Source organism: Schistocerca cancellata, chromosome 3 (genome assembly GCF_023864275.1).
Source record: "Schistocerca cancellata isolate TAMUIC-IGC-003103 chromosome 3, iqSchCanc2.1, whole genome shotgun sequence".
Taxonomy (NCBI): Eukaryota; Metazoa; Arthropoda; class Insecta; order Orthoptera; family Acrididae; genus Schistocerca; species Schistocerca cancellata.
In genome coordinates, this window is record NC_064628.1 from 814,313,346 (window position 1) to 814,337,172 (window position 23,827).

The 23,827-nt window shown below is 42.3% G+C and overlaps 1 protein-coding gene across 2 annotated transcripts in view; it reads right to left on the reverse strand.

Annotated features, from left to right (window-relative positions):
• LOC126177087 (trypsin alpha-3-like) overlaps window positions 1-23,827 on the reverse strand; it is a 346,712-nt gene that overhangs the window by 122,502 nt on the left and 200,383 nt on the right. The window lies entirely within an intron of this gene.

Genomic DNA, 23,827 nt, shown 5'->3' on the forward strand with positions numbered 1-23,827 from the left:
AATGGTGTCAAGATAGAATACGCTACAATACTGTTTGTTAGTGTGAGAAATGCCTACTGACAACACGAGGAAACTGCAAATATCGGCTTAATACCATATTCCTTAGCCGGATAACGTTCTGAATTCGGCGAGAAAGGTAATTTTTTTCTACGAGCTTGCACCGCCAAGGACAGGCACCCACGCTTTCAGCCTGTTAATAGAAACCCCAGCGATCACCATCTACATTCATTGTTTCGCTGTTTTTGTGGAAGACCACTTCATTCGGAGGCAATACCATATCTCGATTTATAAAGCTTGTTTGGTTTTTAAGATGGATATCGCTAGCGATGATTGTGTGCGCCTGTAGAAACAAGACCGCCTTTTTATGCAGGGTGACTGTAACATAGACGTTGCAACCGTGTTTTTAATAGCTGGTCGCTTTTAAGACGGTTACGCCTGTCTTCCTAAAACACACTGGAATCACTCGCAAGAAGAACCTATGAGACACGTCTATCTTTTCGCGGATTTTCACTCAGTATTGTTTGGTATCATCAGCATTCCCGTTATTGCCAAAGTATTATACTTAGTAGAGGATGTATGATATATTCGCTGTGATCAACAGGTTTATAAAGCAGGTGTTGGGGTGTAAAGTTACTGTGGTCAGTGTTCTAACTTGCGCAGAGAAAATGCCTATGACTTGTCGTAAGGGGAGGTATGGATATGACGTGGAGAATTGCGATTTCAACGTAGCGATAACCGTAAGGGGGATGAAGGACTTTATGTGAAAAATTATCTTCAGTCACAAGGAGGATACAGATATTCATATTTCCAGATCCACAACCGTCAGGAGCGGGTATTTCCGATACTTCGCTCATTCTCTAAAATCACCATATTAGCCCTATTATTTTAATATTTCACTGTAATTACGCTTTTAAATATCTGGCTGGTTTACTAGGAGAATTCTAGCTGGCGTTCGGGTACATGGCAGAAGTAAGCAGTTGCTAAAACGACTTAACGTTCCCAGCTTAAGGTATGAGCTGTCGTTGAGGCACCCGAACTGGAGACACAGGATACGAGAAAGCAGCTGACCTAAACATGTCGCCCTTAGGCGGGTCAGTAGCGAACTAATACTCAGTATGTGTTTGGCAGCCTCCGTATTGTGAGTATTCTCGGCGAAAATTTGAGAAGGTTCAATATGGGTGAGTGTTTGCGCGGGAAAGTTAATCCATCCCGCTTAAATTGACCGGCTGACTGCTTGTACTGCCATTCTACACATTTCCTGTCTTTAATTAGTTGATAGAACATCGATTGTGATGTGTGTTGTGTGCATCTAGATGGTGAAAAACAGGTGGTTCTCTAGACATGAGAAACACATACGATTATAAGTATTAAAGCGGTAGTTGACTTTGTAAACTGCAAGCATGATCTCGAATCTGTTATATAATTGTTATCGGTATTCGATAAAAAAATACGAGTGCAACTACCAGTTTCCACTATTTTCAAGTTGACACGTAAATATCTACGCAGACGAGCTAGCTTTCTACACTCCTGGAAATGGAAAACAAAACACATTGACACCTGTGTGTCAGACCCACCATACTTGCTCCGGACACTGCGAGAGGGCTGTACAAGCAATGATCACACGCACGGCACAGCGGACACACCAGGAACCGCGGTGTTGGCCGTCGAATGGCGCTAGCTGCGCAGCATTTGTGCACCACCGCCGCCAGTGTCAGCCAGTTTGCCGTGGCATACGGAGCTCCATCGCAGTCTTTAACACTGGTAGCATGCCGCGACAGCGTGGACGTGAACCGTATGTGCAGTTGACGGACTTTGAGCGAGGGCGTATAGTGGGCATGCGGGAGGCCGGGTGGACGTACCGCCGAATTGGCTGGCTCTGAGCACTATGGGACTCAACTGCTGTGGTCATAAGTCCCCTAGAACTTAGAACTACTTAAACCTAACTAACCTAAGGACAGCACACAACACCCAGCCATCACGAGGCAGAGAAAATCCCTGACCCCGCCGGGAATCGAACCCGGGAACCCGGGCGTGGGAAGCGAGAACGCTACCGCACGACCACGAGATGCGGGCACCGCCGAATTGCTCAACACGTGGGGCGTGAGGTCTCCACAGTACATCGATGTTGTCGCCAGTGGTCGGCGGAAGGTGCACGTGACCGTCGACCTGGGACCGGACCGCAGCGACGCACGGATGCACGCCAAGACCGTAGGATCCTACGCAGTGCCGTAGGGGACCGCACCGCCACTTCCCAGCAAATTAGGGACACTGTTGCTCCTGGGGTATCGGCGAGGACCATTCGCAACCGTCTCCATGAAGCTGGGCTACGGTCCCGCACACCGTTAGGCCGTCTTCCGCTCACGCCCCAACATCGTGCAGCCCGCCTCCAGTGGTGTCGCGACAGGCGTGAATGGAGGGACGAATGGAGACGTGTCGTCTTCAGCGATGAGAGTCGCTTCTGCCTTGGTGCCAATGATGGTCGTATGCGTGTTTGGCGCCGTGCAGGTGAGGGCCACAATCAGGACTGCATACGACCGAGGCACACAGGGCCAACACCCGGCATCATGGTGTGGGGAGCGATCTCTTACACTGGCCGTACACCACTGGTGATCGTCGAGGGGACACTGAATAGTGCACGGTACATCCAAACCGTCATCGAACCCATCGTTCTACCATTCCTAGACCGGCAAGGGAACTTGCTGTTCCAACAGGACAATGCACGTCTGCATGTATCCCGTGCCACCCAACGTGCTCTAGAAGGTGTAAGTCAACTACCCTGGCCAGCAAGATCTCCGGATCTGTCCCCCATTGAGCATGTTTGGGACTGGATGAAGCGTCGTCTCACGCGGTCTGCACGTCCAGCACGAACGCTGGTCCAACTGAGGCGCCAGGTGGAAATGGCATGGCAAGCCGTTCCACAGGACTACATCCAGCATCTCTACGATCGTCTCCATGGGAGAATAGCAGCCTGCATTGCTGCGAAAGGTGGATATACACTGTACTAGTGCCGACATTGTGCATGCTCTGTTGCCTGTGTCTATGTGCCTGTGGTTCTGTCAGTGTGATCATGTGATGTATCTGACCCCAGGAATGTGTCAATAAAGTTTCCCCTTCCTGGGACAATGAATTCACGGTGTTCTTATTTCAATTTCCAGGAGTGTAGTTAGTCAGTGGTTTCCAGCATGTCCCACGTAATAACCTCGCTAAAGTTTCAGCTTTCTAGATGTATAATTACCACTCTTTATCTTAGGACTTATGCTGTGAAGGCGATTGGTAGCATACTGCCATGTGGCTGATATCGAGAACTATCGCATAAATGGTATGATATTCTGGCAAACCATGTGAAAATACGTATGTTCTTGTAATCCCAGAGTCTGGAGATAATTGGAACTATGGCACCTATGGCACCTTTAGTGGAAGCCTTTGTGCCGGGGGAACCAGCCCAGCCTTTGCACATCAGTTCGTAGAGTGACCACTGTCCGCGGAGGGCGCTCTCATCGTGCATCAGGCCAGTGCGTGTGGGGGGCAGTTGACCAGTGACGAGTGGCCGCGGTGATGACTGACCGACGTCGTGGGAAATATCTAGTGCTGCGACCATATACGGTGCATACGCTTATGGTTTTCTTTTCGGGGGGGGGGGGGGGGGGGGAATCTGTCTGTTTTTGCGGCATATGTACAAGTGTCCAGAATGCACAAGTGATGAATTTGTATGGTGCAGGATGAGAACTTTTTTTACTACATCGATAGTGGTGTTGTAGCCTGGCTGCCTGGCTCGAGACCGCTTTCACGCTGAAAACTTCAAGCTTTAGTCCACATAGCAGAGCTGTGTAAATGAGTAAGTGTCTTTGGCTGTTGTTTCTGTATTTCATTATCTGTAGATCACTTTTGTAGTGTTTAGTTTCATTGGAATAGTACTACTGTATGTTTTTTCCAGCCATTTAGATTAGTTTGCCGCCGAAATTCTACTAATTTGTCTATCTACAGAGAGTGGTGGACAGTGCTCCCACACTGGCAGCAACAATTTGGTGGGTAAATTCAGTAAGAACCAATCAGAATGCTCCATTCACAGGAAATTCCGTTACATCAGAGAATCACACGACATCCTTTGTGAAGGGCATAGGAGCCTCTACAGACTGGCTCGAACAAGACTGGGAAAAGGTATCTACCGGAAAGTTTCGTGATGTCTGAGAGTCACGTGATGTCTTCTTTGTTCAAGTATTCACAGACAAGTCCAAGCAGACCAGCCTCCTCTGGTTCGACAGATGTGATGCTGTCACCCACCTCTAATTGTGGCTTTAGAGCATCCCCAGAACAGAATTTATAGGACATCGAAAATATACAGAGTTTAGAATTATGTTTGAGTTTATTTTTTGCACGTTCTGTTGTGGGATTCGAAATATGTCATGATCTTTTAGATACGTAATTGCTCTGGTTTTACTGTCTGTCCTTAGATACCAATGTGCTTTGAAAATTGAGGAAAATAAGAAATGAGAGCCTTAACATCCCTGACTCCAGCAACAAATATAAACTAAGCCCACTCAGCGTGTCAGTAAAGTGATGAACACCACAGCAACTGTAGGACTATAATATTTCTCTCTCTGGCAGTGCAATCAAACAAGCAGCTAAAACTCGAAAGTGGTGAGCGTCTTGTTTAGAGTTACAGGGATATTTATTTCGACTACCAAATATGGTCGTTTAGCCGTGTAATATCAGATATTGCGGCTGATATCGGTTTCACGATCTATTTCCCACAAAAAGCGCCAAGTGTATCAGGGAGGAAAGTTTGGAGGTTTCACAAGTATGCCACGATCTTTTTGGAGTAAGTGTTCAGTTGTGTTTCGAGTAGTAGTTTTGTGACATATATTCAATGTGTGAAGCGAACTTTTTAATTAATATTTTTTGTGGTACATCTTCTGAAGCAGCAGCATTTGCAGGGTTCTGTGACAACTTCAAGATATGTATGTGACAATATTGCGCACATTGCTTAAAACGCCAGATTGAACAAGTCTTGAAACATTTCATGTACAACGACAAGGGGTATCCGTGTGCCACAAAGAAAGAATGCGTGTCAGTGAGGAGGAAGGCTGTGGGTATTTCCAGCGCAACAGGATGTGCTTAGCTTTTCCGCGATGCGGTTGCCAGTGGCCAGTGGCCAGTGTGGAGCAGTCCTGCGCACGGAACGCGAGCGAGGAAGTTTTTCATATATGTTCAGCGTGATTTGTAACAGTGTAACTATGTGGTTTCTTTTGCTATCGAAATAAAAAAAAAGTACTGCAATTGTTGAACATCGTCAAAATTGTTTAAACCCAAAGTCAGTTTCGAAATTTCGAAGTGTTTTGCGATTTCAGAACTAAGAAAGGAATATGCTTAAATAGATTTTTTAAACAATGCCTTGTGCACGCTATATTAACCTGCCGTCATGAGGATCTCCCTGTCCTGTATCTAGACACACACTGAAAGAATTCCCACAATTTTTTCCCGAGGCTGCCTTGGATTACATCGTGGGAGGGGAGGGGGAAGGTCAGTAGCACTGTATGGTGATGGTGTTGTGAACTAGGAAATTTAGCCTCTGGGCCTCAAGATGAACACCCTGGATCGATTTACCATCTAGTCGTCATCAATGGCAACTCAAATTGTTTAAATAAAGAATGTATGACACTGCATCCAAAATAATATCTTACATCCACCATATCCATCAGCCCAGCACAGACTGAGTCCTTTTCCTGTCAATTTACAGATGGGGGAAGGAAGGTAAATGGGGAGGCGGACCGGAGTTTCGTTTTTGGAGGTAGCCAAATTGACCTATTTTCGAGCCAAAATTTGAACTTCCCTCCATGGCGTCAGTGCGATGTTGCCACATCTATGCCCACTATTTAGGATCCATCATCATGAATAAATTTGGCAGCAATGTAGAGTGGTGTGGTGTCCCTCCCTGCTGCCCTATTACTGACTCTTTGGTTTCGACAAGTTGGGAGAGGTATTACATCTGTCTCTGTTGTAGGTACTGTCAGCGAGAAGAAAGCTTTTAGCATTAAGAGCAGGGTTCACAAGGGACTCGGCAGTGGACCAGATCAGGTCTTCCAGCAGGATAATCGACACCTGTCTGTATGGGGATCGGATTCCGGCTGCTGCAGAAGAGGCTTGCACACCAGCATCCACCTTCCTGTGTCACAGGGAATGGATCGGCGTTGTCCAAGTGCTACTTGTCACCACAGGCTGGTACACATCCGTCATCGAAGAGTTCACTGCTGGGATTGCGTGACTCACCATAGCTGTCACAACTGGGCCGTGGGCAGAGGGGCCGCGTCATCAGTAAAACAGAGCGGCAAGTGAGTGGAATTCAACGTGGACAACGGACACCTGTACCACGTGAGGCAAAGGAAAATAAAATGCTTACAAATTGCTGGAGCATCTCTCTGCAGCTATGAGCAGCTCTAAGTCCCCCCCCCCCCCCCCCCTCCACACACACACACACAGCCTCCACTCCAGCATTCTCGTACTTCTGGTGACTTTATCTGGTGTTGTAGAAGCGGACATTGTCTTCGCAGTACAGTGGTCGGATCCAACGTCCACATAATCTGCAAGAACCATTCGGATACAGCAGTCACAAGATGTGGGGTATGATAAAGAGTTTTGTTTTGGAGGTACGGGAAGTGCAGAGTTACGTAACTGTTGTTCTTTCACAGTCTCCTGAGATAGGACTCAAGATTCCTAGGTATCTGTAAGATGCAGCCACTGTAATTTGTGAGTCACTTTGCGCCTTGAACGGAGTTTGCGGCGCTAGAGTGATATATTTGTCGTTGTTTCGGCCAGGAAGCGAATAAATGTTTGAGTCTAAGTGGTAGGACGTAAGAATTAAGGGTGGTTTTATCTATGTTGTATTTGAGGGTTTTATTATATTAAGTGTGAATAGTATTGGCACGACAAGGTGGAGGAGTTTTCCTTTTTCTGGTGGTGCGATGTGTGATATGACATGTTGAAGTGTGAAAGCGGCAAAATGGCAGAGTAAAGAACACAAGGCTTGTCGGAACCTGAAGCGGTGCGGCTTTTATTGGAAAAGGTAGCTCTGTTAACAGTGGATAATATGCATTTAAGTAATCAGTTAGCAGCCAGAGGTGAGCACTTGCCGTTGCCTCAAGTGCCACAGCAGGAGATGAATCCGGTTGGCGCAGGGTTGATTGTGCCACTTTCAGGTACAGTATCAGTCGGTGTGCATTCTTTTGTAGAGGATCTGGAAGCGTCAGCTGTGATAAATGACTGGACTGATAATCAATTGTTGTAAGTGGATAAGATGCGGATAGCAAGAAAAGCTAAAACGTATGTGAGGTGTTCTGAGACCTTGAGAAAGGCTACAGGGTTTGAGCAGTTGAAGGAATGGTTATTGCATATATATATATATATATATATATATATATATATATATATATATATATATATATAATATATATATATATATATATAATAGCTCATGTTAATTTCAAGAAAGGTTGAGTATGATAGTAAAGAGGCAAGGGGAAACTGTTGAGAAATTGGCAGACTGGATAAGAGAGACGAACAATCACACTCATGAACTGGAACAAATAAGGTTCTGGTACAAGAGGCCAAGCAGAGGACACTGGATATCGTTTGGAGGGGATTGCCAGCCAATATGTCTACAAAGGTGTGTGAAGGGACACTGAGCACTGAGGGATTTGTACTCTGCTATTCAGTTGGCAATTCACTGTGGGTAAATATACATAGCATCAGGGGTACGTGATAAGCAGACAATGTTTTGGACTAGCATAAGGTGTTATGTGTTGTACGAGGCAAGTCCTGAAGCAGTGTTGCCAGCCACCAGGGAATAGAGGCACAGGTGATAATCAGCAATGTGGAGACTGGAGGGACGGATTTGGTAATGTTAAGCAGTCATTAAACGGCAGAAGGAGACCAAGGTTCACCTAAAGGAGTTCCCATTTAATTTCAGTGCTACAAGTATGTAACCAGAGGTGGAATGTTCAGTGGTAGGATTTATAGGAACCAGAAAGTTTAAGTTTTTGTTGGACACAGAGCGCATGTGTCCATGGCTAGTAAGGTCCTACTAGGTCAAAGAAAGTTGAACCCACCACATTATTCGTTGCAGGGAGTGGAGGGTGGGGAGGTCACATGTTGGTGTCAGTGCATATCGATTTTAGAATAGGAAAAGTTCAATTTGATCAGTGCGTGGAGGTTGTACCACATGTGAGCAAAGGCTATGACATGATCCTAGCAGTAGATTTCTTGTTGCAGCACCATGTCAACATTGACCTTGAACAGCGAATTGTGAAGCTTAGTGGAATGTTATTTCAGCTAGGGTAAATCATTGTCAATGCAGAACTACTGCAAGGGTCGTTCAATGTAATGAACAAACCAATTGAACTGCGTGCATCAGCATTAAGGTTCAGTTTGCATCGTTGTGTGTCTAGTAGCACCGGAAAGTCGCTTTGGGTGAATGTGAAGTCAAGCCTAACCGCGGGTACTGTATGTGTTGTCTAACCGTTAGAAGATAATGACGTCTTGGATCCATTACGCTGTTTTGCAAAACTTAGTATTGTACGCACACAGGAGGGGAATGACAGGCGAATAGTTCCCATGAATGTGGATAATTATAGCGTCATGTAATGAAGCTGAGGAAAGGGATGTTGAAAGCGACTTTATATGTTCCAGATGAGTAGGACTGGCACACAAGGGTCCCCGTAATGAACAACCACAAGTCATAGATAGAACTACATTACCTAAGAAAACTGAGCATTTGGGAGGAATGGAGAAGGAGCAGACAGAAGAATAGGCTATTTTCCTATGATAAAAATGTGGTTCGGATTATTGTTATTCTGATCGATTATCATATTTAAATAGCACTTACAGTCCATATTCTCACAAAATATCTTTTATTTTTATGTAATTAAAACTCAAAAAATCGTCAAATATCATGATCTGGTCACGTGTTCGAAAGCGCTCTGTTGTTGGCTGAGTAAGATGAAGGCACAGACTAGTACTAAGACGAAGCTATACGTTCGTTATAGGAGCGTTAGCCGAAGCTATGAAGTTTTTACCTACCTTTTCCTCAAACACCTTAGCTGTTTAGTAATCGAAAACGCAAATACGACATGTAAGTAACAATAGGAAGTCTGTATGCTGATAGTGGAAGCCTTGCAAAAGTTGATGCATTTATATTTCACCCATTTAGAGCGGCGTTATGTGCTATTAAGGACATTCTTTTCTCTGCTCCCACCAACATCATTGAACCCACTCAGAACTAAGGAACTGTAGAACTTCTGAAAGTGGGTCCGTATATCGTAACTAGATTGTCGACTGTCAGTCATGAGCTATGACCCAAAGCATAATAAAATTATTCTTGGCAAAATTTAGTGCTGGTTTCCTTCTTATAAGACACTCAGCAGAGCAGTTGCTTGGGACAGTCGTTAGTCGTTCAGAGGCAATAGCTCCGTTTCAGCGGTGCTAGAGAGTGGCCGCTGTTAACTGCTGCGCTGCGCTTCCGTGTTTACATCGCTGTACTTGTGCTTCGCCGAGTGCTGTCCGTCCGTTAACCTCCGTGTTCGTTCCTACTTCTTGTGATCTGTTTCTGGTCTTGCTGCTGCTAATTGGAATTTCGGTTGTTTAACCGAAATTGCGTCGCTGGATTAACCATGGCTACAAACCCCAGGAAGAATACTCTGGTATTTGCTTTTGACAAGGAATCCCGTCCTGTTCAGCCGACATCCCTGGAAATAGATGACTGGATTACACAGGTGATTGGTCTCAATTCTGAAACCGTCCATACCTGGCAACTGGATCAGGAAAAATACTGTGTTTTTGTCAAGTTAATCACTGCTGCGACAGTTGATAAAATGTTGTGAAAGTGGGGCTATAAAGTAGATTTTGTGCATAGAAATGGTTACAAAAGTAAGGTTTCCATCTATAGAGCGGACATTCATTACAAAACCGTTCGTGTCTTGAATCTTCCCACTGAAATTGAAAATGATAAGATTAAGAAAGCTCTTTCAAACTACGTTGACGTTAAATCAATTGTAAATGAAAGATGGTCGCCTCGCTTTAAACTGCAGTGTTTCAACGGGGTCCGCTGTGTAGACATGGACGTTAAGACGAATATTCCGTCTCACATTACTGTTTGTGGGTATCAGGCACAAATTGTTTACACAGGTCAGGACGCTACATGCCATATATGTAACGAAACCGGCCACTTCAGACAGGAATGTCCGCGGCGAACTGTTGTTCTTAAAAGTAGTTTGATACAGCGTCAGAACCTTACCTTAAATGACCTGTTACCAAAGAATAGCCCGGGTCAACTGGTTGAGGATGTTAACGCAGCGGGCCAAGCTGATGTCTGCCTTCACGATAACAGTCAATTTCCCCCGTTAACAACAAAGGGAAACTCTGTTACCACTTCTCGTGAAACTGAAATGCAACCGAAAAAACGACCTCTGGAGACAACTGATAGTTGTTCAGAGGACGAGCTGACGTGTCCCATTCCCTCACTTCGCAAGCAAAAACAGTGCGATGAGTAGGCGGAGGAACCTGAAGGCAAAATGCGAATGGAAACTGATGAACAGAAAGATAATACGCATATGGTAGCAGAAAATGAGGGGGGTGTAATCAGCATTAATTTGCAAGAAACAACAGGTGCAGTAGCCGATTGTAAAGATCAGCAGCTTTCCGTTAATAAACAAATTCAGGGAGAGGTTGCAAAACTGCAGTCTCCATTTGTTTCCCTCGATCAGGAAGTGAGTGAAATTTATAAAGAACGAGGAAGTGATGGCCAAACAGAAATCACGGTCAACACCTCAGGGCAGGCGCCGGCAACCGAAATTGCTAAAGCGTCTGCTGCTGCTCCAGATAAGTCGAGAAGTAAAATACCGACGCATCCAAATGAGAATGTAGCTCGTAACCAAGGGAAGGGAAAATCCGGTAGGGGCGACCCAAGCCCAAAGAATGTTCGGTCCAAAACGGTCCTACACGTATCACTGGAGGAAAAATCGGAAAGTTCACCAGGAAATCAGTCTGCTTGCGGTGCAAGAGAAAACATCAGAAGTAGAAAAAATCGTGACAGTAATTAATAAATTGATTGAAGTGTTATTCCAAGTACAGCCTTCCGAGAAACGTGTTACAGCTTAATTGAACCCTGAACCACAGGAAACTAAATTAGTTCATCAAAACAACTACATAGTGACAGGACAATGACGCAATCTTATTCTGTCACCACTATAAACATAAATAAAATTACGAGCGGTTTGAAGTTATCGGCCCTTAAGGAATTTTTGTACGAATCCGCGACTGATATTGCCCTGTTACAAGAAGTTCTAATTTCGGATTTAGTAATTCTCGGTTTTGTCAGTTACATAAACGTGTCTCCCGAAACAAGTGTTGGAACAGCGGTTTTAGTGAGGGAAGGGATTCCAGTAAGCGAGGTTCAAAAAGGTTTAATGGCTCTGAGCACTATGCGACTTAACTTCTGAGGTCATCAGTCGCCAAGAACTTAGAACTAATTAAACCTAACTAACCTAAGGACATCACACACATCCATGCCCGAGGCAGGATTCGAACCTGCGACCGCAGCGGTCGCTCGGTTCCAGACTGTAGCGCCTAGAACCGCACGGCCACTCCGGCCGGCCAGTAAGCGAGGTGGAACGACTGGAATCCGGAAGGGGAGTAGGACTAAATATCTATGATATGACTATCATCAACTTGTACGCCCCTTCAGGAAGTTCTCACCTAGCTGACAGGGCATGTTTCTTCAAAGATGATCTGGTATACTTGTTAAGGAAAACTCCAAGACAGTTATTACTTGGAGGTGATTTTAATTGTGTTTTAAATCGAAAGGATTAGTAACCTAATTTTAATTTCTAAAGTGAACTAAAACAACTAGTTAGTGGTTTAGAATTAAAGGATATATGGGAAATCAAATACCCCTCCATTGTTGAGTTCACTTATGTCACGGCAACATCACGTAGCAGGATTGATAGATTATACATTTCTAAAAATCTTGAAACTTCCGTGACAAAAGTAGAAACCATTCCTCCGTACTTTTCATATGATTCAAGTGTCTTAGCTTGCGTAAATCTAACAAGACAGCCGGCTCGCCGATTCAAGAATCAGTGGAATTTGAACACTTCCTTGTTAGTAAATCATGATTTAGAAGACCTGATTAAAGAAACGTGGGCAATACGCCTGCGTTCTCGTAGTAGATATGCCACTGCTATTGACTGGTGGGTTAAAATGGCAAAGCCAAAGTTGAGGAAGGTTCTTATTCAATACAGAGCCCAGAGCGCAAGAGAATTGAAATGCACTATAGAATATTACTATTCCGTTTTGAGAGATCTATATGATCAAGTCTCAGCAGGTGCCTGACTTCGAATAGCAGACATCAAAAAAGTCAAAGCCAAGTTACTTAATATTAAGAGAAGTCAAATGGAAGGGTTGAAAATAAAATCGAAGGCAAATTCGGTGTCAGAAGATGAAACTGCTTCCCTATATCATTTAGCGAAGCATACGAAAAACGGGAGAAGGACTTTTATTGATGAAATTCGAACAAAACACGGTACGATTCTCAGAACGGAGCAGGGTATCATGGATGAGATTTATCGCTATTATTGCGAGTAATATTCTGTACATCAAAGTAGTGTTGCTTCCTTGGAAGAATTCCTTGACATACTAGCCCCACAGCTGACAGAAGATGACAACGAAAATTTTCTCGATGTTGTCAGTGAAGAAGAAGACGTGTATGAGACTCTGTGCGCCTCACCACCAAACAAATCCCCACGACCGGATGGTCTGTCAGCAGAGTTTTACATCCGTTACTGGCCAATAGTCGGTGCGAAAATCACGGACATTGTAAATGAGGTTATTCAGGGTAAAATGACCCCGACTAAGTTTAAAGAGAGTAAAATTGTTCTGGAGCCAAAAAATAATGGAATCAAAGATTTAAATAATTTTCGTCCAATTTCACTTCTGAATTCTAATTATAAATTAACAGGTAGAATAATAAACAAGAGAATTTCTTGCCTTACAGATAAAATTATAAGTCAACATCAAAACTGCGCGCAAGGCAGAACCATTTTTCAAAATCTAGCAGAAATCAGGGATATCATTGCAATAACTTCTGTAACAAACATAAAGTGTGCTTTATTATTTTTAGATTTTCATAAAGCGTTCGATGTAGTAAATCATGAATATCTTCTACAGACATTGAAGAAAATAGGTTTCAACGATAGTGTCATACAGTTGATTAAAAACATAGCAACTGGAATAAATGCTAAAATAGCAGTGAATTGTCAACAATCCAGGCCGATGCAAATACAACGAGGTGTTCCTCAAGGAAGTCCTCTGTCCATTTCGCTCTTCGCCATTTCGCTGGAACCTTTCCTCCGACATGTTCATGCTAGATTAAAAGGCTTAACATTATTAGGGAATAAAACAGTTATAAGAGCCTATGCTGACGATATAGGGATCATTACAAGGAATAATGACGAGGTAACCACTCTAGCAACAGTGATTGATTCGTATTGTAGAGCATCTGGAGCCAATGCAAACGAAAAAACGAGTAAGATGTTAAATCTCAGAGGTTTTGATAATATCAACGTCGAGTGGTCAAAATTAGTCCGACAACATAAAACACTTGGGATCATTACCGAGAATGATAGCGAGGAGAATAATGTCCAAAGTCACCAGCTTTTTGTGGAGAGGTGAAGTGTTCAGAGTACCTGCTAAAGTAGCCACATTAGATCCTAAAAATGGTGGGCTAGGATTAACTGATATAACGGATAAAGCCTCTGCACTTTTTATCAAAAGGCAAGTTAATTTAATAAGAGACTCGCGAGAAAGCATAACCAGCCAACTTTTCGAGATCATTAAACCTCGAAGCCTGTTTCCCCCGATTAACGTGCAGAATATCAACAGTCGCTTACAGCATGTGAGGATTTTCTACGTTGAGTTTAGTTATGTAAGTATCTAACTCAGGCAGTCGCGACACTTAACATCAAGAGCATAAAGAGCCATAATGCGCGAACGAAAGAAAAGCGCAGGAAGGAACAAAATAGAACGACAGTTCCCAAACATTGAATGGACTGAATTTGGAAAAACATTAGTTCTAATGTGCTCATGTCTAATATAAAAACGTCATGATACAAGACAGTTAACAACATAGTTAGCTCCAATGAAATACTGCACGCAATCGGACTCTGTGAAACAAATTTATGTCAATAATGCCATCTAGATGACACAATAATTCATAGATACACTTGCAGTAGTTACATCAATAATTGGAAGTGGATCCGGGAGTAAATAGCTCTGATTACAAGAACACCCCCTGAGTATATATCGCTGTCATTGACACACAGGCCTGAAACACGCTATTTCCCAGAAGCAAAAAATAACGCTGTGTACTGGTTGCTAGGAAATTTTATTAATTACGTCCTTAACAAATTAGGTTCCGATAGCATCATAGAGTTCACGGTATACATGCTGTGTGAATTCCACAAAATTAGTAGGTATTCGAATCACAAGAAAAAGTTCGGTAATATGTTAAAATTGTATTTGAAAGAATGGGCACTGGTTAATATAAAAAAGAAGACTGTGTTGACAGTGATGTATTGTAGTTACGTTAAAGATATTATTTAAAATTTTATAGTATATTATGGTGTGTGCTTTTTCTACTTCAGAGAGTAGTTTCTGAAATTTATAAGCTAATGTACAGAACTTTTGCGAAAGTAAGATTGTGTGTGTAATAATGTCAAAACACAAAACATTAAAGGTGCATTATTGGCTTATATTAGAAATCTGGAAATAGACAGTTTTTATGGAAATGTACTTATCGATTGGTTAAAACTATAAGATTCTATCTGATATAATGTAACATTCAATGGCTGGCACATTGCCCTGTTCATTTTTGCACTGTGATGTGTAAGTCAGTTTAGCAGTGAAAGACTTATTATGTGGGTCTGATCACTTCAGATACTTAACATTCAATTAATGTCCAGAAAGTGTTGAAAGGCTGGTCAACTTTATTATATATCTCCTTTCCACCATTCTCAAGTATTTCAGAAATTGTCTAATATGGTTATTAAATTGTTTTATATTTAAAATTATCCAATCAACTTGCTGATATCCATCATAAAGCGCTATTTATACTTCTATAAAGATTGGTGCTCATGTAATTCAAAGCGCAGATTTTATTTCTTCATGTTGAAGTTTGAATGTCTTTAAAAACACTTTCCTTGGTGTTTAACTTAATTTTTTCTGGTAATTCAGTCAGTAACACACTCTTCTGTTGTCTTTCTTTAACATCAGCATAATTCAACGATCAAACTGTTTATGTTTAAATCAGTTCATGTATAACATGTGTACATGAACTTAGTATGTATTTGGAATGTATAAAATTGTTTTTTTAATAAATGTTTTATATAAAAAAGTGGCCCAACGAATAGCATATCTGAGTGCAGATGCAGATGTCATGTGTTCGACCCCTTGAGGGGTCATTTTTTAAAAAAAATTCTACCTGAAATACGAAAATAGCGTTAGTACTAACTGATTGTAGCAGTTGTTTCTATTGTGGGACAAGTTGTATATAGCTTCGAATTAGTATTGGTCTGAGAAATGGACAGCAGAGGATAAGCACGTTTACTTTGTGAGCAAACAGCTCACGTTTATAGAAAGCATTGCTAGTAGTGAAGACATTACCATATGCCCACAGTTCAACGAGACACAGAATGGTGAGGTTATAAAGAGAGATACAAAGCGAGTGCAACATGTAAGCGACACTAATGTAAGGGCTGTGATGTTTGTGGGTGTAAACTAATGTTAGCATCTGGAGCACACTTACTTCATTTTTATGTAATATGTTGAAAGTGAAAAAGTTTAAACGATAAGGATCCTAGCCAGACAGTACGAAGATAAAAATATTGTTTCTAATAAAGTAAAAATGGTGTGCTCACATCAACTAGAAAATATCTTTTTGAACAAATAAGTTAAAATGTTCGTTCAGGTTACATTCGAACCAGCAGTCTATGGCCATCATATTACGTTATTAGACAGTCTATCACTCTAACGACACAGCTACCAAACAATGGATGTACAGGTGCGTAAAACGACAATTTTCACTAGACATCTCGGAGGTAAGTTAATCTTAACTTGACAGTACAACAAATTTTTAATTAAGTTAGTGAACTTGTGTGTGAACGTGGTCGCAATTTTCCAGTACAGTGCAACCACATTTTATGTATCTTCTCATTCTCTGGAAAACTCAAAAACACTTTACAGGAATTTTTATAGATGTATTTGTACAGTATGGTACTACACACCATTTGTAACCCGTTTCCCAAAACATAAATTCCAAAAAACGCATCACTGTGAATTAGCATTATGACTGTAGGAGCACCGAGCTAGCCAGTGACATCACAGGCGTCACATGACTCTAATGGGGCGTTTGTAAGGTGTCACACAGATAACACACCTTACACTGAATTCCTGAAACAGTTCCGGTCAAATTGATATCTTACACGACATAGTTAGATGAAAATGAATGACTTTTGTTGATATGTAAATCGAATAAACAAGCTCACATTTCGTTAATATAAACCACTAACACTCACACTAGTAATTGCACGCAAGTAATTTCCCAGACCCGAACTACGAGACACAGTTCTGAGGAAAGTAGAATTTTATGACACCAACGTCCGTCCCATGGGCTGAAACCTTCATAACAAGACATTCAGTGGACACAATGCGACGCCGAAGCCGCTGTGCAGGCCATTGACAAAAGTCACCCTTGTCCCTGTTTTTAACGATGACACTTCAGAAAGCCTTTCTGCAGGAACACGGACGGAGATGGCAGGTAAACATTCGGAGAATCCTAACTCAAAACACTGGTGACTCACTGTAGTCACCTGTGTTAAAGCCCACGTGGAAAAAAGCTGTTTGTCTCAGTATTACGTAGCAGTAGTTGAACTCTGTCGTACGAAAGAAACAACACTTGTGATACGCGACGGGAACTGTAGTGGGTGGAGTTATAACAAGTACAAATTCTCTGATTAGCCAGAAAGAAAACGCATGGCCTCCAGCTTTGATACAGGCAAATGCCGTCAGAAAAATTCGCTTTTTTCTTGCAGCAAATTGTCGAGTTATTGAACAATGCGACTCACGCTGCGCTGAGACGATTGCAAGAGTAAATATGTGAACACTTGTACACAGGCTCGTCTAAACTCTTAACGAGTTAAAATGCAAAGGCTCTCAGTATGGAGAATTGCACCGAGAACTGAGAGCTAACGCTTGCGAACGATTTGAGGGCACTGACGTACATGCTATTCCAGCCATATAGCGTGTACCATGCCAGTTAACTTAGCTAGGGAATAACTAGGAGTCTCAGCTTCACCGAAGCTTTAGGAAATATATCAGACTGGTGTTTAGCAGTCAAGAGAGATTTAGAATAGATTTTCACGTTCACAGCAGCTACTGCCGCCGAGAGCTAAAGACAAACAAGCGCGCTCGCGCTACGCCAGCAAGTGATATTCGAATGACATTCAGAACTGCGGTCGTCTGTTTCTCTTCAATTTTTTCGTACATTCAACCATGACCTGTAGTTGAACAAATTCATGATTGTCGGGATTAACTGAAGCAGAAATGCGAGCTACCCAATCTAACGAAAAAAACTGACCAGCCACTGCAGAGTGTTTTATGCTCTGAAGTTATTGAACTGTTAATTGAGCAATTATATTTGCATTGGTATTTAGGTGCTCTATATAGCACCCATTCAATTTTGGATATTTCCATAGTGCATTTTTAGCTTAATTGATATCTCTGGCCCCAACTGTATTTAATTTGTTTGTATGTTATCAACCGTCAGACACAGTCATCAGCCATCTTCCTATTAAAGAACCTTAGAATAGTTAGGAATTTCGCTTCACAGTTGTGAACACCCAATGTCAATATTTTACCATTCTGTATGTATGATAATAATGGTTTCTGAGTAAAAATAATATACAGTTACACCTGAACCCGTGCACTAATTTCTGTTAGCGATAACGTTTCCCTTATAGGGACTGTACTGGAACCGACATTGAGATCATTGTCTGATTGCATCACTGTCCGTACTGCTGCACTCGTCTAAACTCTGCATGGTGAGCTGGTATCTTACTGCCTTGCAGGCTGTAGGTTCAACACAAATTCTTAAAACACTCCCAGAGTGTCCTTGCGCAACTGTGGTAGGAAGATAAATCAGAACCAGTCTCACACATGTTAGACGTTTTAGCAGGCTTTCAATTATTTGATTTTCATTTCCGTTTTTATAAAAGAATACTGAAATTTGATAGGAAAAAAAGCATGTTGAGAGTGTGAAACAACATAATTCATCATTTAAGACAATTTCCAGAAAATAGTCAAATACCCTACTGTTATGAGAAATCGAAGATCTGTTTTTACCACAAGGACCGTTGTCAGCAACTCCAATAGTTTAGAACAGAATATCAATGGGGAACAAAGCACCAGTTAATCGTAAACCTTATCACATACCAAGGTATTTGCTACCAATAGTAGAGGATTTTATTAACCAATAGCAAGCTGTTGGTACAGTGTAATATAGTAGTAATGCTTGCGGAGCTGGGATCGTGGTTGTATCAAAAGTCTGTGGATGGGACAAGGGAATACAGGTTCTGTTGCGCCTTTCGTTAGTTCAACACCAAGGCACTAACGGGCGCGTACCCCATTCCAAATATATCTGATGCTTCTGATCACTCGGGATAGTGCCAGTACTTTTCAACCACGGATGTGATGAGCAGTTATCATCAGTTAGAAGTGGTTATGGATGATCGTTTGAAAATTACGTTCTCCACGCCTGTGAGCCACTATCAATATAGAAGGATGACATTAGGTCTAAAGAATGCACACCCAACATTTGAGAGATTGGGGGTGTGCAATGCAGTTTCACGGTTTCTGAAGCTCTGTTAACGACAATGTAAGTGAAGTGCTATAGTTGAGCGCTGTACTGAGTTGTTGGGTATGAGCTGTCAATCGCCCTGATTGAGCAGGGGGCTGGGAGAACGCAGGTCTCCGTAGTGCGAGTGACAGACTGCGGGTTCTTCAGCAATTAGATCCATCACATGCTTGGAAATGTTCTCACTTAGAGACAAGATTAGGGATTACTACCGGATGCACCGCCTCATCAGTTAAAGATACGTTGAGTAAATCACAGTCTGTTATATTGGACTCTAATGTATGTAGCTGTAATCATTCGTTAATAGATGTTTTACTAATATGTGGCAAAGTTATTGTTGGTTATTTTACAGCAGACTCACCTCTGGCAGTTTATTAATGTAAACTCGGGCGGGGGAAATGCGGCTTCGGAATTTATGGTATGGAGAGTCTTATATGTTTTTGGTTTTAAAGTACTGGATCAGCTGTTCTCGGAAACGAGGATGTAACATTCTCTTGTCCCTTTATAGGCAGCTGGTTGCTATGGAGTAACAGCTTATCCTAAGAGTCAGCTTTTGATAATATTTGCATCTACGAGTGTAGGTTTCAATTTGTGGTTTCATTGAATTAAATGGATGTCACTGTCAACATTCTTTCTGGTTAATTCAAAAGTACCTTGAATTTCCACAGTAGCTGCTAACAATATGGGCACATTGTGATTTCAGTTAGTAGTTTGAAGTAATTAAGTGAGTGTCACTAGGAACTTCTTCCTGTTTAATTCCTTTGATTTCCACTGCGCAATATTATCTACCGCAGTTATCAGATTCTTTTGCTTTACAGATAAAACTAGACACCATATTCCATAATTACATTAGGAATAAATCCACATCAAAAACATTGCAACCTCACGTCGCATATAGGTACTGTAACTGATAGTACTGTTACCAGTATTTGACACGAGGCTGTAACGTTTCTGATATTTTTCATTCCTAATGTAATTATGGAATATCATTTTTGGTTTTACACGTGCAAAGGAAAAGACTCTGATAATTGCAGTATATAATGTGTAATATCAAACATTTGCTTGAAAATTACTTATGGTCGAAATTCACTAATCGCGCAATTTAAATAAAACACTTTTACCTACAGCCTACTACGGACCATGTTTGCTTTTATGGTCTATTAATACTACGCATTTGACAGCACAATTAACCTTATTTCTCCGAAATGCTTAACGTTAATGCGGCGGCTATCGATTTTACATTTTGCCAGGAGAAAGTGAAACAGACAGTTTGGAACTCTATGGTGTTCCTCTTTTTTTCACAAACGACAGAACTGCAGTGTTACAGTGAATCCCTGCTTTCGCTTCACCATGGATCATTTAACTCGTCACTTCCAAAGGAGCAGAAGATGAATTATCAGTTTGGTTGGAAGCATTTGGTTTTCTGACGAGTCCTCAAGGTTTCGTGCGATATTTTTATTACGCTTTTATAAACAATAACATTCACTTCTAACTATAATATCCTATCTTTACACAAATTAAGCGTTTATGTTTTATTACTTTTGTTTAATCCAGAACAGATACCGAAACAATATCCAGAAAAGAAGTATAATACGAGGGTTGCCCAGAAAGTAATTCATCGGATTTTTTTCTGCAACAATTCTTTATTGAACATAATGAGAATCACATACACGAAAGAATTGTATTTTATCTACACACCCTACTTTTCCCCGTAATCTCCATCCCGTTCTATAGCCTTCCTCCAGCGCGAAACAAGGGCGTGTATGCCGTGTCGGTAACAATCCTTGTCATGGTGGTTCACTGTGTGAATCACCTCCTCATAGTCCTCAAAACGTCTTCCATGAATGGCATCCCTTAATGATCCAAACAAGAGGAAGTCCGAGGGCGCTAGGTCAGGCTTGTAGAGTGGATAGGATAACTCTGTCCAACCTTGTTTTGCGACGTGTTCAGCAGTCCTTAGACTTGTGTGAGGCTGAGCGTCATCGTGTTGCATCAGAACATCTCCTGGGTTGCTGTGGCGCCTAAGTCAGCAGAAGCGCATCTCGGGTTTTGTTAATGTGTTGACATATGCTTCTGAATTAATGATACATCAATGAGAATCACAATTTCACAGTCCCTGAACACGGTGATCATGACCTTACCGGAAGAAGCAATTGCTTTAAATTTTTTCTTCTGTGGGGACGTGGGAATGGAGCCACTCCATCGACTGTCGTTTTGGTTCTGGCTCAAAATGGTGAACCCAGGTTTCATCAACTGTCACAATCCGGGACAATCAGGCCTCTCCCTCAGCTTGAAATGTTGCAACAAATCAAGACAAATGTTTTTTCTGTGCGATTTGTGATACACCGTTAGACACCGCGGGACCCATGTTGCACACACTTTTCAATATCCAAGAGTGCGGATAAAGTCACCCACGCTTCCTTCGCTGATGGACAGATGCAGCGCCAAGTGCTGAGTCGTAATGCGCCTGTCCTCGCAAATGACAATATCACCTCGCTGCAATAAGTCAGATGTGACAGCCGTGAATGGTCTCCCCGAAAGCTGCAAATCGTGCAGTTCCGGCGAACCGCCTTCTGATGATCACACCCTTCGTGCCCGGTAACTAACTGTACTTCTGTCGACAGCATATGCTCCATAGACTTTGCACAAGCGTTTGTGAATATTAACCACAGTTTCTCTTGTTCAAAAATGGTTCAAATGACTCTGAGCACTATGGGACTTAACATCGATGGTCATCAGTCCCCTAGAACTTAGAACTACTTAAACCTAACTAATCTAAGGACATCACACGCATCCATGCCCGAGGCAGGATTCGAACCTGCGACCGTAGCGGTCACGCGGTTCCAGACTGAAGCGCCTAGAACCGCAAGGCCACACCGGCCGGCTACAGTTTCTCTCTTTGGGGTGACAAATTCAATTATGGCACATTCTGTGTTAACATACGTCACCTACAGACGCCATTTTGACACTGTCCTGCAGCTACACTATCTGTCGGAAGTGACGGAAACTTGGCGTGCTCAATCAGGAGACTTCAAATAATACATACGTAACGTCTCGTATTCGTAGCATTGTTTTCGGCTGAGAAAAAAAATGCGGTGCATTACTCTTTGCGTAACCCTCGTATATTAGAGAAGCTGGTTAAAGAGAAAACTCTTTTAGTGATTTTGATATTAACTTTCTGCTTTCTCGAAAACTTCTTCATTTATCAAGTTTTAGTCCACAGTACCAACTTTCAAGAAACGTTATCGCCAATATTTTTTTGTATTCTTAAAACAACTGCACCCGTGGAAAGAAATAATAGTGTCCATAAATATTTATCATAATTTCAGCGTTTAATATTAATTATATTTATGATGGTAACGTTTATTTTTTTGTTCAATATGTTCAAATGGCTCTGAGCACTACGAGACTTAACTTCTAAGATCATCAGTCCCCTAGAACTTAGAATTACTTAATCCTAACTAACCTAAGGACATCACACACATCCATGCCCGAGGCAGGATTCGAACCTGCGACCGTAGCGATCGCGCGGTTCCAGACTGTAGCGCCTAGAACCGCTCAGCCCCCTCGGCCGGCTATTTTTTTTCTGTATAGCTGTGTCTAATTTAACACTTTCGCTACAAGGAGCGCTGTGTGAGCTATATCGTAAAGATCGTCGCTCCCCCCCCCCCCCCCCCCCCACACACACACACACACAAAAAAAAAGCTCACTGTGTTGTGGGGCTAGGAGAAACAACATGGATGGGAACGAACCCCCCCCGCCCCCCACCACACACACACACGCACACACAGGAGAAAGCTCAATGTGTTGTGGGCTAGGAGAAACAACATGGATGGGAACTATTTTAGCAACGGTGTCAGTTCAGAAACGGACAAGCAGCGGCAGACCGTCCGCTTCGTGCAGGCGATTCAAGCCGCTTTCACGAGGTCGCCACCGAAATCGATGACAAGCTTCGTGGGATCGTCATGTGGCAAAGAGTACAGTGCATTAAATGGTTTGCAAACTTCTTAAGCTGTATGTGTACAAGGTCCAAATTGTTCGGGTATTACAACCATATCATCGCCCAAAACGTGAACAATTTTCAGTGGTCATATTGAACTGTCTGGATGAGGACAATGATTACTTGAAGCATGTGTGTTTTTCCGATAAGGCTACATTTCATGTTTGTGGCTCAGTTAACCGCCATAATGTCCGGATCTGGGGATCAGAAAATCCTCATGTCGTACGAGAACACATTCTGGACAGTCCCAAGGCTAAGGTGTGATGTGGCTTAATGTGTGATCGAGTGATTGGACCATTTCACTTCCTTCAAAGCAATGTAAGTATGTATGTTTACTTAGACATGTTGATGAATTATGTCGTTCCCCAGCTACTGGATATGCAAGGCACTGTCATCTTTCCCCCTCTTTGGTCTCTGGAAGTCCACGGCTTTCTTAATGAAACCTTCTTCAACAGCTGTACTGGCAGAGACGGGCCACTTACATAACACATGTTGTGCGCCCTAAAACACTAATAATCATCATCATACATAACACCCAAGATCACCTGACATTGCCCTCTTGGATTTCTTTCTTTGGGAGAATATGAAAGATACTGTGTACACAACAGCAGTTCCTGACATTATAACAGCAGCAACGCATCAGAGATACCATTAGCACAGTCACACCAGACATGTTGCAGAATGTATGGCGAGAGATTGAATACCGGATTGATATTTTGGATGTTAGCAGAGGTGTAGACGTTGCAGCGATTTGAATGTTGAAGTGTATTATCAGTTTTAAATGTTCATGTAAGGTTCAAAACTTAATGAGTAGAGCCATATGTGGTGTAACGCACGTTTCATTTACTACATTCAATAAAGAGTTACAATG